This window comes from Elaeis guineensis, chromosome 10, assembly GCF_000442705.2.
Source record: "Elaeis guineensis isolate ETL-2024a chromosome 10, EG11, whole genome shotgun sequence".
NCBI classification, from domain to species: domain Eukaryota; kingdom Viridiplantae; phylum Streptophyta; class Magnoliopsida; order Arecales; family Arecaceae; genus Elaeis; species Elaeis guineensis.
This window is the reverse complement of record NC_026002.2, coordinates 36,139,390-36,155,294: the sequence shown is the minus strand read 5'-3', so window position 1 is coordinate 36,155,294 and position 15,905 is coordinate 36,139,390. Positions and strand designations below refer to the sequence as shown.

The following is a 15,905-nucleotide window of genomic DNA, read 5'->3' as shown; positions in this document are numbered from 1 at the left end:
ACTTATTTAGTCCCTGTATTTTATTGTTATCATAATTTAATGCTTCTACCTTTGCTTGTTTTGCTTTTGCTTGTTTAACTAGGATCCGATCTGGGATCCGATCTGAATCGACCTGGATCCGATCCGAGATTCGAGTCAGGATCTTAGTTGGGATCCAATCCGGATCTGGGTCAGATCTGATCAAGATCCAGATTGGGATCCAGTCAGGATCCGGATTGGGATCCGATCCAGATCCGGATCGAGTTTGGCTACATCTCTCTATTTCTATAGAGAGATGCATGGTAGTAATTTAATGTATGCATTGATGTAATCTTATACTTCCATTCAAGAGTCGGTCACAGGATCTCTAAAATGAACTCTATAAATGACTCTTGAATGCCCCGTTTGGACAGTTCAAAAATATATTAATTTTTTATTATTGTCATGATGTTCTTTATTCTATTATAAAAAATTTTATCATAGTTATCTTATTTGTTCTTCGGATATATATTAGATATAGTTAAAATATGATCTATCTATATTGTATACTTGGAGAACTGTAGGAAGATGCTACCAGATTTTCTCCGAATATGGAATAAAAAACAAAGCTGTGGCAATAATAAAAGTGATCCATTTTTGAAAGGGATAGGACCACTCCTATTAGGAAAGAGTTGGTGGAGTTAGGACTCATTAAGTATTATTCTTTGTTGTCAAATGGATATCGATAAAAGTTGGATGAATTATGTACATTGGTCAATTGATCATTTGGATTGAAAATCAAGTTGGGATCTGGTTCGAGATTCGGATCGAGATCCGGGTTGGGATCCGATTTGAGATCCGATTCGAGATCCTATCTGGGATCTGATAGGGATCCGATTCAAATGAACGTCTAGGGTATTTTCTTGCCTGAAAACTAAGTGGATGTTTAAAATTTTATTAAGTTTGCATGACGTAAGGCTGACAGTACCAGTAGGATAAAGTATCCATGCAAGAGATATATCAATATGATATATCATCATATATCATTTGTTGAGGAGTGTCTGCTACGTTATGGTATGGACAAGAAGTATACTCGCTAAATATGATGGAGAAGGTGATCCGAATAAAATTATGCATGATGATGACAATATTGAAAATGATAGTGATACTGCTGAATCTGTCGAACATGATGGTATAGGTTCACTATTGGATGATTTACATCATGATGTTCGCTCAAATGTACCCATGAATACTAGTACATCTGAAGGCAGTTCTAATCATGAACATGATATTAATGAGATAGAAGGGACTTTTGAATAATTTGCAAAGCTTGTAAGGGATGCACGAGAGCCACTCTATCTAAATTCTGTAAAATTTTTCAAGTTAGAGTTTTTGATCAAATTACTTCATCTTAAAATCGTGAACCGATGGAGTCAGAAGTCATTTGATCAAAATTTGATATTGATTAAAGCAGCTCTTCCTGATGGAGAGAGACTTCCGAAATCATATTTTGAAGCAAAAATATATATGCAAAAATTGAGACTTGACTATATTTCTATACATGCCTGCAAAAATGACTATATATTATTTTATAAGGAGAACGAACAAGTAAGTGAATATCCGAAGTGCGGTGAGCCTAGATACAAAATTGATAATAAGAAAGAAAAAAAGATACCTCACAAGCTTTTAAGATATTTTCTATTGATTTTAAGACTTCAAAGATTGTATATATCCACAAAGACAGTTGAAGAAATGAGATGGTATCATGAGCAGCGGGTTTCGAAGAAAAAATACTTAGCCATCTAGTTGACTCTATAGTGTAAAAAGATTTCAATGCAAAGCATCCATACTTTGCCAGTGACTCGCACAATATCCAACTTGGTCTAGCAATAGATAGATTTAATCTCTTTAATAATTTGAGTACTTTTTATAGCATATGACCTGTGATGCTGATATCATATAATGTGTCACTTTAAAAGTTCATGAAAGAACCATTTATTGTTGATTCTGGATCTGAAAGCACCACGTAATGAAATTGATGTATATCTACGATCCTTAATCGATGATCTGAATGAGCTATGAAAAAATAAAGTACAGACATATGATTCTGTCAGTCGAAAGAATTTTAAGTTGTATACTTTGATTTTATGGATCATTAATGATTTTTCTGTATATGAAAACTTATCTGAATGGAGTACCAAAGGATATTTGGCATGTCCAATGTGTAACAAGGATACATCCTCCTTATATTTAAAGCATGAAAGAACAATCTACTTTATAGATTATCAGTGGTTTCTATATGCTAATCACTCTTGGAGGATCTGTTATAACCAATACTTTAATAATAAGTCCGACTGATGTCTGCGACCTAAGGAGCTAAGTAGGTGGCAGTTTTAGAATAACTTAAAGTCATTGAAAATGTAAAATTTGAAAAAATATCAAGTACTCATAAGCAAAAGTATACTGAAGTAGAGCTGAATTGGACAAAACGAAGCATATTCTTTGAATTACCATATTGAAAGCAGCTACTACTTCGTCATAACCTAGATGTAATGTACATTAAGAAGAATATTTGTTATAATATCATCGATATAGTATTAAACATCGTAAAAAAAATAAAAGATAATTCGAAAGCTCGTCTTGATTTGCAAGAAATAAAAATCTAACTGGAGTTGCATTTAGTTTACTGAGGTGATAAATTTTTTATGCCACCTACATGTTATTCATTATTTAGTAAGGAGAAGAAGAGTTTATATGAATGGTTCAAAGCCGTAAAGTTTTCTGATGCTTATACTTCAAATATGTCATGGTGTGTTGGCAACAACGATGACAATATCTCTGATATGAAAAGTCATGACTCCCATATGATGATGCAATGCTTGCTTCCTGTGGTCATGTGTGGCTACCTAATTGATGATGTTCAAGCTGCATTGATTGAGTTGGGAGTATTCTTTTGAGAACTGTGTTGTCAAAAATTAAAAATTAACTTACTTGAGAAGTTTGAGAAAGATATTGTACTCCTTCTTTGTAAGTTAAAAAAAAAATTTTCATCATTATTTTTTGATGTTATGGTGCATCTGGCTGTTCATCTCTCAAATGAAGCTCTTTTGGCCGAATCGATATATTATCAATGCATGTATCCTATTGAAAGGTAAAAAAATCATAATCTATTTGTCATATCAGTTATAAGATATCAATGTATTAGTTAAATTTAAATTTATTTTTATTTGTAGAATCTTGTGTATCCTAAAAAAGTATGTGTGCAATCAAGCATGATCTGAAAGATCTATAGCAGAAGCATACATAGCTATGGAGTATGTCACATTCTGCTCGATGTATTTTAATGATATCGAAATAAGATTCAATCATACAGATCGTAATGCAGATCGTGAATGGGATGATGATGAGCTGACACTGTCCATATTCAAATAAATAGTTTGACCCATCGGTGGAAGGAGATATGAGTTTATGGACATGAATGAGCTATCCAAGGTATACTTCTATGTACTAAATAATTGTGAAGAAATTGAAAATTTCATTGAGTAAGTACTATCTTAGCATATTTTTTAGTATTCTAACTAATTTTTTTATATCGATGTAAAAATCATGACTTATTGCAGTGAGCACAAGAGGATACTATCCAGGGAGAATAATATAGATGATGATAGATATAGAAAAAAATTTACAAAATGATTTGGAGACCATATAAGTTCCACTAGTATTACGTTATATTTTAATAATTATAAAATTAATTATTTGAACCAACATAATTTTTTATGTTATGTTGTAGATGAAATCTAAGCATTTCAATAAAGAAGAGGGTGCGATCGATGAGTTGTATGATTTAGCATGTAGTCCCAATCGAAGGATTAACCATTACATATGTTGTATCATTGGAGGAATGAGATTTCATATAAGAGAGCTTGAGATGTAAAGATGGATCCAAAATAGTGAGATTGCTACGATAGGATATGAAAGAGAAGAGGAGATTGAATATCTTGGTGTATTGATAGATATCATAGAACTGAAGTATGGATCTAATAATTCGGTATTCTTATTTCAGTATCAATAGTGAGATATTAGCAATAAGAAGATCGGTATTCATATCGATTCATACTTTGTCAGTATAAATTTTGCATGAACAAGGTACCAAAATGAGCCGTATATATTAGCAACTCAAACGAAACAAATAATATATTTGAAAGATCCGAAGTATCGAGGTGATTGGCATGTCACACAAAGAATAATACCTAGAAGCATATATGATATTGTTGGGAATAGTGTCCCAAAGCCAATCGTCAGCTTGTTGATGGTTGTGCTCCTTTTGTATTAGTACATAAATTATAAATAAATAAAAGTTATTTTAATATTTTTTCATCACAAATATTTCATCTTCTAATGAACTCCTGTATTGTGGTGAAGTCCTTAGGACTATTTAGACTCGACAAAGGAGGATTTGTCACTTAGTCCTTAAACATGTTCGCGACCAAATGATACGTTGCTACCAAGGACGACAACATTTATCGAGCATAGGTCGTTGTGTGCCATATGGGTTGGTTGTCTTCATAACCAAAGAGTGTGGAGACACTGGTATGGCATATAGGTGAGATGTAATGGTACATCTGCACTGAACGTGACCAACTCCGGAGCTATTTCTGCTGTCAAGATTTGCTCCGATGGGATATGGGTATAAATGTCCCTCCGACCTGAGACCGCCACGGTGACTTGCAAGCAACTCACTGCACTTAGGCACTGGACTACCTGAATTTCTAATTCAATGACGGAAGGCTGCTGGGTGTAGTCAAGTACTTGACTTGTCGGTGCGTGTGTCAAGATGGGATTGACCACTCCAATTTAAGAGCTGTGTACAGTCGTGTTTCAATTTAGCAAAACCTTGGCCAGGGTAGTCCTAGTGAGGAGTCACAGGACTAATTGAGTTGAGCACGATTCGGATGATATCATCAGGGTTGACAGTTTAACCCTGAGTCGTCCTAAACACAGGGGTTAAAAGGGATGAATTATATGGTAACCATATTCACGTAGGTTCTGAATGTTGCGATTGCGATTATTCGACCTATCCGGTCGTCGGGTACCATTGCTAGATGGTCACTTCGATTAGTACAGGAATTGATTCCTGTGCTACCGGCTTAGGTTCGAACCTGCGGGGTCACACACATTAGTGGTTCCTTTCTGATCAGATGGCTGATTATGAGTCTTATATGTCTGAGACTCTATGATTGAGAATTAATATTCTCTGATCATGAGTTCCACATATTTTGGGTACCGGGGTCAAAATTTTGTATTTTAAATTTTGAATTTGAAATTTGAACTCTTTGATCAGGGTTTCATATAGATGGTCTCTGATGCCTGATTGCCCATCGGATTTGGACTCAATATTTATAAGAGGTTTAATTAGTGATTTGATCGCTAATTAACTCAATTTGATTGAGTAATTATTTTTGGATCAAATCCAATTGAATTGGATTCAGTTTGGATTGATCCGATTAGGTTAAATGTTGACCTAATCGCTAAGGTGGTTTAGTCCCTGATTTGATCAAGGGTTAGGTTTAGTTAATTCCTGATTTGATTAGAATTTTATTGAGCCTAATTAAGCCTAATTAAGTTAGATTTAATTTATTCTAATTGTGCTTAACCTATTTAGATTAGGTTGGCTCAATTAGGTTCAAACCACCTTGACTTTTCTCCCTGCGCCACCTCACTTCTTCTGTGCATATTTAAATTCACGAGAAGCAACTTCTCATGAATTTTCTCCACGCAGAAGCCATCCCACGTCCACCCTTGTGTGCCAAATATCTGGATAAAAATAAGTTGGTTGGCCATTCAAATTCAAAAGAAAGTTTGAATTTGAATGAGCAACCAACTAATCCATGCGCCATGGTCTTATCTTGTGCGCCCCATATTTTACACGAGAAAATATTTTTTGTGTAAACTCTCTACACACAAATCAACTCACGCCCCTTCTCTTCTCAGCACAAGTGGATAGGGATGAGTTGGTTTTGCATTTGAATTCAAATTTGATTTGAATTCAAATGTGCAACCACTTATCTTTATCCTCTCATGCGGATAAGACACGTTCGACGTTGTTTTAAAAAGAGGATAAAAGTGGGACGTGCGTAGAAATTTTAGGAGAGAAATTTTGGGGCGTGAGGAAAGTTTGTGCGCAAGGTGAAGGTCCAAAACCTTTCGAGAGAAAAAGAAAGAAAAGAAAGAAAATTGAGCGCAGGGTTTCTAGTGTGTACCCTAGGGTTTCTACCTAGGGTTTGGGAAGTGAGATTGGTGTGCCACGAGTGTCGTAAGTCCATCAAATTTCAGGAAGAGATCCATCAACCTCTCAAGCAATCATACAAATGATCCAGAGCATCCGAGGAGTCGGCACACATTGATCGAAGGAGTTCGATCAACATCTGCCATCAAAAGGGTGAAATCACGAACTAGCATTCGTGAGGAGCTGATCAGATGGGAGCTTCGTGTGGATGATCCGCAGAGGCTAGATATTTGTGTGACTGCGATGTGATGATCAGAGTCCCCCGACGGTGATCAGATTGCGGTGATCGACTACCCGCAAAAGGTGATGTGTTCTGAACACAGTACTGTAAAAGGTTTACTGATTCAAATTTGAATTTCAAATTTAAATGCATGCTGTTGTATCATATTTAGATCCTAGTGTAGGATTAATTAGTATTAATTAATGAGATTAATTAATAATTTCACTGTAAAATAGTAATTTTGAAAAAAATTTAAAATTACCATTTTGCCCCTGCACTAAATTTTCGCTACAGATATACCAACCCGACTAGAGATGGACGAAAATTCAGATCTATATAAAGAGAAAACTTTTCAAGAGGAAGAACAAACATTGACCGAGCTCCTTGTTGATGAAGAACTTGTAACAACTCCTTTGAATAGGGTTGATCTGCTGTCCAACGAAGTTGAAGCTAATTTTGTATTTATTCTTGATGATTCGGAAGGTGATGATTAGTTCATAAATGATGATGAGATAGAAGATGATATATTAGTCAATTATTGTGATTCGGAGGAGGACCTACAAATCGAGGATATGGATATTGATAAGTATATCTATATTCTTTGTTGAATCTTTTCTTGCAATAATGGTATGTAATATAATTCTATTCATTAACATTTATATATTTTTCACTATTATTATTCATTATTACATTCATTTATATGTCAAGTTAGTTATATGCATGATTTAAGCATTGCAGATATGGCATTAGGAGGGAGATGACAACGTTCAAGTTCCTAGCCTCCCCCTAAGGAGCCTTCCCCCATTTCCACTACCGCACCATCGGAGCCGTCAGAGGATGCTGCAGAGGCGGATCCGAGTGGTATTTTAATATTTTTATATAATAAATTTTGATTTTAGTTATATCTGTTAAGTTTATAGATAGCTATCGTACTAATGATTTATTCATTATTGTTTCAGGCTATTCGGTGCAGGTGGTGAGGCAAGGGCGAGGTCCATCGAAGAACCTCACCCTGGAGTGTTGGAGATGCGAGCATGAAGAATAGCATCTCCGTATCGAGATTCTGTCTGACTACACCACGCCTATTATGCGATGGTGCGAACTACGGTGGATTGAGCTGGGCATCATATGCCATAGCTATGCCCCTGTGATACTCTCTGATTGACATCACGTTACATCGGCTCAGAGGAAGATCTTCTATAACCACTTATAGGTAAAATAATATTTAGTGAAATATTTAATTAGTACTGTATTCTTATAATATTTATTGTTGGCAGGCTATATTTGATATTATTGATTTTGAGCATGATTACGTGCGACAAGCTGTGGACGATCATCTATGCTCATGCTTCAAGGATTACCGGCATCGCATTCGTCACCATTGATATGCTATAGTACAAAACTAGAGGATGGAGGCGGTGTGGCAGTGGCCATATGATCGCATTAGAATCGAGGACTAGACTGTCATATGCCGCAGGTATGAGAAGCCGGTATATCGATTAAGCATCTATTTTTTTTTAAAGTTTAATAATTGAATCATTTATTCTTAAATTCAGTTAGCTACTTATCAATTTGATTGTTAACTGTACAAGATCGATGTGCCTAAAATGTTGCCAATCGAGCGAGACAGATTGTCGTGCACCGTGGAGGTTCGAGGCCGTTCGCTCGTCATATAGAGCAGATGATAAGTAATTTCTATTTAGCATATTTTAACTCTTTAACTATTTAAAAAAAAATTATTAATTATTCTCAACTTACAGAGAGATATAGAGAGTGACGAGTTTTCTAGTAGGATCAAGATCTACTAGCGAACCCATCAACAATGGTCAGAAGAGTGGACGGTGGGGAGTTAGGAGCTTGATGTAAGTTTTTCCAACTATTTTTTTCATTGATATTTTATTTTTCAGTACGAACTTAGAATAGCTATAATTTTAATTTTTAGAATCATATGATAGAGATTAGATCCCAGCCTACCCCTAAGGACTCGACTTCACCTACAAATGATGAGATCTATGATCAGGTGCCTGGTACGGGATCCTATTATGTTAGGAAGTTAGGATATGGGATCAAAGCTCTTCTATCCTCACACTCGTCTATGCTGTTTGCAAAGTCTGACTGTAGAGATACAGAGACTGGCTGTTGAGGATCGACAGCTGATGAGGCAGATGATAGAGCGGATGGCACAGATGGAGCTGATGAGACAGCAATAAGCCGGTTCGAGCTCCTCCATCTGTTCTCCTTCTCTAGATGCTGATGCTTGACAGCCAGCAGCTTATTTTTATATTTTTATTTTGGATCTATTGTAATTATTAAATTTATTTTTTTATAATTTATTTTAATATGATAAAATTATTAAATTTATTTATAGTTTTATTATATTAATTTTTTATTTTTATTTTATAAATTATAAATATAAAATATTAAAAATATAAATTAAAAAATATATATTTATAAATTATATTTTAAAAAAATTAAATTTTTATTAGCGTTGTAATTATTTACAACGTAATATGCATCATAAATAATTTTGTTTGCAATGAAAATATTATGTTATAAATAATTTATTTTTTAAAATTAAAAATATTTTTTAAAATTATTTGTGACAAAATATTATCATTGTAAATAATTTTTTTTGATGAAAATATTTATGATGAATCTTTTTGATGCAAAAAAGTAATTTATTTTATTTTTTAAAATTATTAAATTTATTTATTAAATTATTTGTGATGAAAAAAATTTTATCATAAATAATCTTATTTACGATGAAAATATGTTTCCATTGTAAAATAAATTATTTATGATGAAATATTTTTCATCATAAATAATTTAAAAAATAAAAAATTGTAATGTAGATATTTAGTCATAAATAATTAATTATTAGCGATGAAAATTTTACTTCCATCGTAAAATATTATCTGCGACCCCATTTTTAGTGACCAAATATTAGCGATGCAATTTTCATTGTAAATTAGTATTTACAATAAAAATTTAGTATTTATAATGCTTTTTGCATCACAAATAATCCTTTCTGTTATAGTGTTATGTTCGATGCTGAGACTGTGCCTACACAGCGTGTGCTAGAGAGAGCCTGCTGCTTATCTATAGAGTACTATCATTTCGATACTGCTAGTCCGAACCTTACCACTCTAAGTTCTTGAGATTTTCTTGCTGTGCCTGCAGTGATCCGGAGAGTTGTTTTCATTTTTTGAGAGCCCCCACCCTCGGGGTTTGGCAAGGTCAACTTTGATGATAGTATCAGAGATGGTTCAAACTTTGTCATTTGGGATTCGGATGTGAGGCTTTTGGCAATGGAGGGGTCTCAGATTTTTGATCCGATCGTTCTGATGCTAAGCTTCGTGCTGCTTAGGCGGACATCATCTGCACAAGACTGATGTTACAGGCTGAGAGGATCTCCATCGAGGGTGATTTTGCCACTATCATTGCCTGGATCCAATATAAGGTGAAATATCTAGATGTTCATCTACTTTTCTATGACATCTGGAGATCCTTTCGCCTTTCCATTGAAATGACTATTCGATATATTTATCGGAAGGCTAACAGTATTGTGGATTGGATGGTTTTCTTTATTGCCGAGCATTCTGTAGACTGAATTTGGCGCCAAGATGACATCTGTCCTCAAATCTTGAAAGATATTTTATATTTTAATTTTTGGATTATTTTCGTATTAGAATGGTATAACCGTTCGTTTGTATAAAAAAAAAAATTATTCTGCTCGTGCTCATTTAAGTTTTATTAAGAAAGACAATGATGAGATGGAAGATAACATACATGCAAGCCTTGTCCTAAGATAACTGATTTTTATATGAAAACATATATATATATATATATATATATATATATATATATATATATATATATATATATATATATATATATATATATATATATATATATTGGAGAAAAAAAAAAAAAAAGACAAAGTCGCCAAATTTATTCAAAAGAAAGAAAAGAATTGCATAGATAGGACAAGAAGGAAAAAGGTACACAGAGACGAAGGAAGAAATACACAAACTTTTGAACATAAAAAGAATGATAGAGAAAAAAAAGAAAAATCCATTGGTCTGGCATAGGTGGGACTAGGAAACACACTTAAAATTAGGTCTGAAATTTCACAAAACTATATTCAAGACCAGAGAAAGTTATTAAAAAAAAGGGTCAAATATCATGTTAATCCATTAAACTTTATACAATCCAAACTTAGACCTAATTCAACCCTGTCCAGCCACAAGAATAAGCCAGACCCAGGCCCAAGTCCACTCTCCTAACAACTTTAATTAGGCCCAATAAACTAAGGGCCGAAACAAAAATTTCCACATGAAAGTTTCCCAAGTTAGGATACTGACCCACGACACACAGAATAACCCTAACCCCAAGGAAGGGAGGAAAGAGTCGGCGCCGCTTGGAGGTGAATCCCACCTTCTTTTGGAAGCAAAACTGCATAACCCACTCAGATGAGTTTCCGGTGGCAGCTTTCCGGCATCATCACATGTGAAAATGGTGGGCTCCTTTTAACTCCCCTAGTCTATTTATGTTTGCTCTATGATGGATTGGCATAAGATAGGAGGCAGAGATAGGACTGTTAATATTCATCTGAGTGATTGGATTTCATAGAAAAGATGACATTAAAGAGATGCCTAATATGTAATTGATTGGACTGGTTGTTATTATGGTTGTAGTTGTTGGAATGGAAAGTTTCGGAAATAAAGCAATTCCTCAGTTTATAATGGTTGATGATTATTGATGTATTGGAATGGGAGGTTTTGGAAAGAAAGCTATTACTTAGATTGTTTATAATAATGATAATTGATCGAATATCTTTATTATTGATATAAACATACAAGTCTCGAGATCTTGGAGCTATTTTTTCTTATTGATTTGGGTATAAATATTTGACAAATTTGACATGATATAATGATCATCATTAGTGGGATGAGTTCCAATAGTTTGAGTGGAAAATGTTCAATTTTGAAGCGGTGTTTCACATACTACATTGATTGCCTTTGGATGCTAAAGTCTTCGATCTAATAATGTGGATGCTCAACTACCTCAGTTTAAAAAAAAATATTGTAATATATTCTCTTAGAGTATGGAGGAAATTTGCAAATTTGTCAAACAACAAATAAGTGAAAATAAGTGAAACACCAAGCAGATATTGTATCAGTTCATTAAAGTGGAGAGCTTATGTATGAAATAAGAAAGTTGCTTATGTATGAAATAAGAAAGTTTGCAATGTTGGCGGCAAAATGCTTCAGAAATCTCAAACATCTTCATATATTTCAGAAATCTCAAACATCTTCATATATCTACGCACTAGTAAGAAGGGTCAAGGAACGCTTGTTTGCTGTTGATACAAGTCTAGCCCTTAGATCTTTTGTAATATTCCAAACAAGAGAAAATGATGGAGAAGTAGTATACTTGAAAGGAAATTGGAATGAAGCCAAATGTTTTTAAGATTTTGAATAGAAGATTGGACATTTTGAAGATTCTAGGATTATTCATGAACCTTAATCGTGGTATGTTTGGCCTTCTCAGCAATTCAGACAGAACAATAAACAGTTTGGTGTTAATTCTCACATCTTTTACAATGACATCTTGAGACATCTCGAGAGTACGTGAATCAGCAAATGGTGGTGGAACCGTGCACTTCTTGCCAAGTTGAATGGCTGCTAACTTACAGTGTTGTCTTATTGTGTGTGGTGCTCTAGAGAAGACAACCTTAATATGAAGCTTAAATGGGCTGAGTTAATTCCATAATGTGCTCTCTGTTTAGCATTTTCAGAAGCTGAACCTAATTCAGTGTACAAGCTGCTGCTATATGTGAGATCGGCTTTGAAATGCTTCCCTTCATACACCCTAGCTAATTAAACTCTTCTACTAATTGCACAATCTCAAGCATGTTCTAGAAAGCTGCCATATGTATAAGAGCCAGAATGGCATGCCAATTGATCCTTAGCTTCTCCATTTGGTTGCATGGATTTTCTTTTTGGCTATCTTTTAGCGACATGTTGGATATGTAAACTGATTTTTTTTTTTTTCCTTATAATACTTTCAGTATGTTGTTGATGGTGCCATTCAGCTTTATGTACAATTTTTCCTTATGATACAAATATTTGAGTCAGATTGGATGTTGTTCTCTATTTTTGATGGTTCAAGCTATTTTATTTAGTAATAATTAGGGGTGCAAACGAGTCTAGCCGCTCGCTAGCTACTCGAACACGATTCGAGTCTAAACTCGACTCGATTCGGTCATTATCGAGCTCAAGTAGCAAACTACTCAACTCGAAAGCTCACGAATCTACACACACACACCACACACACACACACACACACACACACACATATATATACATACATACATATTATTAGTAGACTAAGGCTCAATTTCGAGCTCGAACTCGGGCTCGAATATGGTTTCGTTGATATTCGAGTCGAGTCGATCTCGAATTTTGTCTATTTTTTATCGAACCGAGCTCGAGCTTGGGATATTAAGGCATCGTTGATTTCGGATCGAGTTTCGAGACTGAGTATTTTGAGTTGAGTCGAGCTCGAGCTTTCGGATATTTGACTTGGTTCGGCTCGGCTCGATTGCACCCTTAGTAATAATGCAGAAACATCTTAGTCATACCATTCTCCACAGCAGATTTGCATCCACATTTTGCTGTTGTATGCTGTTATACCAGTAAAGCTGAAGACTTGTCATGTGTATTGTTCATTTGAAATCTTTTCTTAATTGATGCTTTCAACATTAACCATACCATAATCATGCTGATATATCTGGCATTGTGGGCTGCTTGGAGCCACTTCTCATCTAGCAATTCGAGCTGGGCTAGATGCCTTCTATGCCATTGCTTGTCAGGAATCTGTCCCTACAGGGAGATTGCCTCTCATCTAGCAATTCAGCAAATGGCTAGATGCCATTCCTTACCATTCCCTTCATGCTAATCCTCCAGGAGATGGATATTGAACTTTTAGAGAATGGTGGCAGCACCTTGCAGAGTTCTGATCCTCCAGGAGATCCAGATAGTGTTTAGGGATGGTAGTCCAGGCTATATACGGTATTTAGAACATGTATAAGAACAGATTAGGCTTTTCTTTCAGCAACTGCAGCAGCAGCGGCAATAACAGCAAATATTTTTTTGAAAAGAACAACAAATGCTTTTAATCTCTGAAATGCCTGGCCTACCTTGTATTGTGAATTGCAACCTGATTGTAATACATGCACATGGATAAAATTATGTAAATTCTATTGCTGTATTACTGTATTGACTTCAAATTCCTTAAAAGCCTTGCTGGCTTCTCTTCCTAGAGGGGTAGATATTGTTTCACTTGTTCTAATTGTGTTATAGCCTGATAAATCAGCCATAGTCACCTGATTTCCTAAATCATCAGTGAATTATGACTTGATATGAAGTTACTCAGTTTCCATAAGGTTGCACTGAGTAATACTTATTCACTACTCTAAGTCGGCCCAATTCTTTTTGGATGAGGACTTACAAACCAGGAGGCCAAGCTCAAACCTAATAAAGAAATGAATGTGAGATCCAAGGCATCCAAGTGTATGAGTGCATTATAACATGATGATTTGGCAATATACTCGTTTAAGAGAATGATGGTTTGACAATGAAATTTTATATAGGGACAGCCTCTTGGCTTCAAAACCTTCTGTATGGAAATTTATGATCGGATAGCTAACATAATGTCTCAGAGATAACCAAGTATAAGTTTGTTTTACCATTGTTGTTGACTTTTAAATTGGTAACAGAAAATTAAAAAACCAAAATTGATATATAATGCAGATGACAGTAAGACCTACAAAATGAACACCACACTATGACACAACACTAACATGAATAAGGGACCTTTCCCATCTCAGTTTAATCAGTATGTAATGCTCATGATAAAATTTGTAATCAAACCCTAGAAGATAGAATGCTAGATGTAGTATTGTGTAGAAGGGTATTTTCTATTATTTTGAAAAGAACCTAGAAGAACTTACATAGGGAGGTTAATAAATATTACCGCGAATAAAGGTTTTAGGAAAACTAAGTTGTATTTAGCAATGCTTTATCATGAGATGACATATAATACCTATACCCTAATGATAGGGGAAAGTGTCTGATGGATTGGTGGAATTTGGACTTCCAGGCAAGTGAAACCAACCTCTGATCTTGAACATGAGAAATCATGAGTCATCGAGCCATGAAATGCAAAACCATATTACATATATGGTGATTAAATTCAACCAGGCCCAATATTGACATTTTTCGCTAAAGCCGTGACATTATCAAGCATTCTTTCTAATTTGTCAGATAACTATAATAGAATTATCTAACAAACCCATCTATGATAATTTCAACTCCAAGCTTGCTTTAAAGCTGTGCAATAGAAGGACCCTGCTAAAAAAAAAGAAAAAGAAAAAAGAGTCAGAGCCTATCTTTCGTCTAAAAAATATCATAAACAAGATGATAGGCGAAGGGAGGTGTTTAGCAACTCCTTTTTTTGTTTTGCCCGGTTCTGGTTGACCAGGTGCTTAGACGCCAACAGTTCTGATTGCTGGTGTTGTCACTGTTATTCTCCACACACACACACACACACACACACACAAAGAGAGAGAAAGAGAGAGAGAGAGAGAGGTGCTAAATGATTCTATGTATCAGTGTTTACAGAATAAAAGGATTGCTTTCTGAATTTATATGAACATTTCCATCGAGAAAGAACTGCTTTTCCTGTAATATTACTGCAGTCACTGTCGGAGCCAAGGTGGGGGTGAAGGGGGCAAAATAATGAAATATATTGAAGTATCCTTGTGAATCACAGAACATGGCCCTTCAAAACTATTATAGTAGCTGGTATACGTATAGTGGCTGTAATATTAAACCAAGTGCATAACAGGTAAGTAATAGTTTAGATCTCAACTCGTGTGTAATCTCTCTTCTGGAATGACATGGTTTCATTTCCTGATGGAAGATAATATCATCGATCTTGCTTAACTACTCGTCTTACGATCTCATAGACTGACAGCTATCCCATTTCCTGATGATTTGGCAAATGGGTACAAGACAAATCAGTTTTCAACACGGTTCTATAAATCAAATCACTTTCAACACTGTTCTGTAGTATTCTAGCTCAAACTAAAGCCTTGGATGCACAAAGTTTCCTTGCCTATCACATTGTCAGCACTCAAGTGCATGTATTCTTCTTCTTTCTTATTTCTGACGCTACATATTTTGAAGAATCCAAAGTATCTAACAAGCAATCTAGTTCACAAAACAATCTAAACTGGTATCCTTTCTTTTGGTTTTACGACATTTCATCTGTAGTCCAAGAGAAAAAAGGAAGAATCAAAATCTTAACATTCAAGATCTTCTTTGTAGATAAAAACCTGAGTGGAGAATCATTGCTATTAGTAGGCAGACCAGT

The 15,905-nt window shown here is 34.9% G+C and overlaps 1 long non-coding RNA gene across 1 annotated transcript; it reads left to right on the top strand.

Moving 5' to 3' along the window:
• Positions 1 to 10,811: 10,811 nt before the first annotated feature.
• On the top strand, positions 10,812 to 13,739 carry LOC105032084 (uncharacterized). The gene is made up of 2 exons (XR_829728.4): positions 10,812 to 10,982; positions 13,298 to 13,739. It is a non-coding gene; the product is annotated as an uncharacterized lncRNA (long non-coding RNA).
• Positions 13,740 to 15,905: the final 2,166 nt, after the last annotated feature.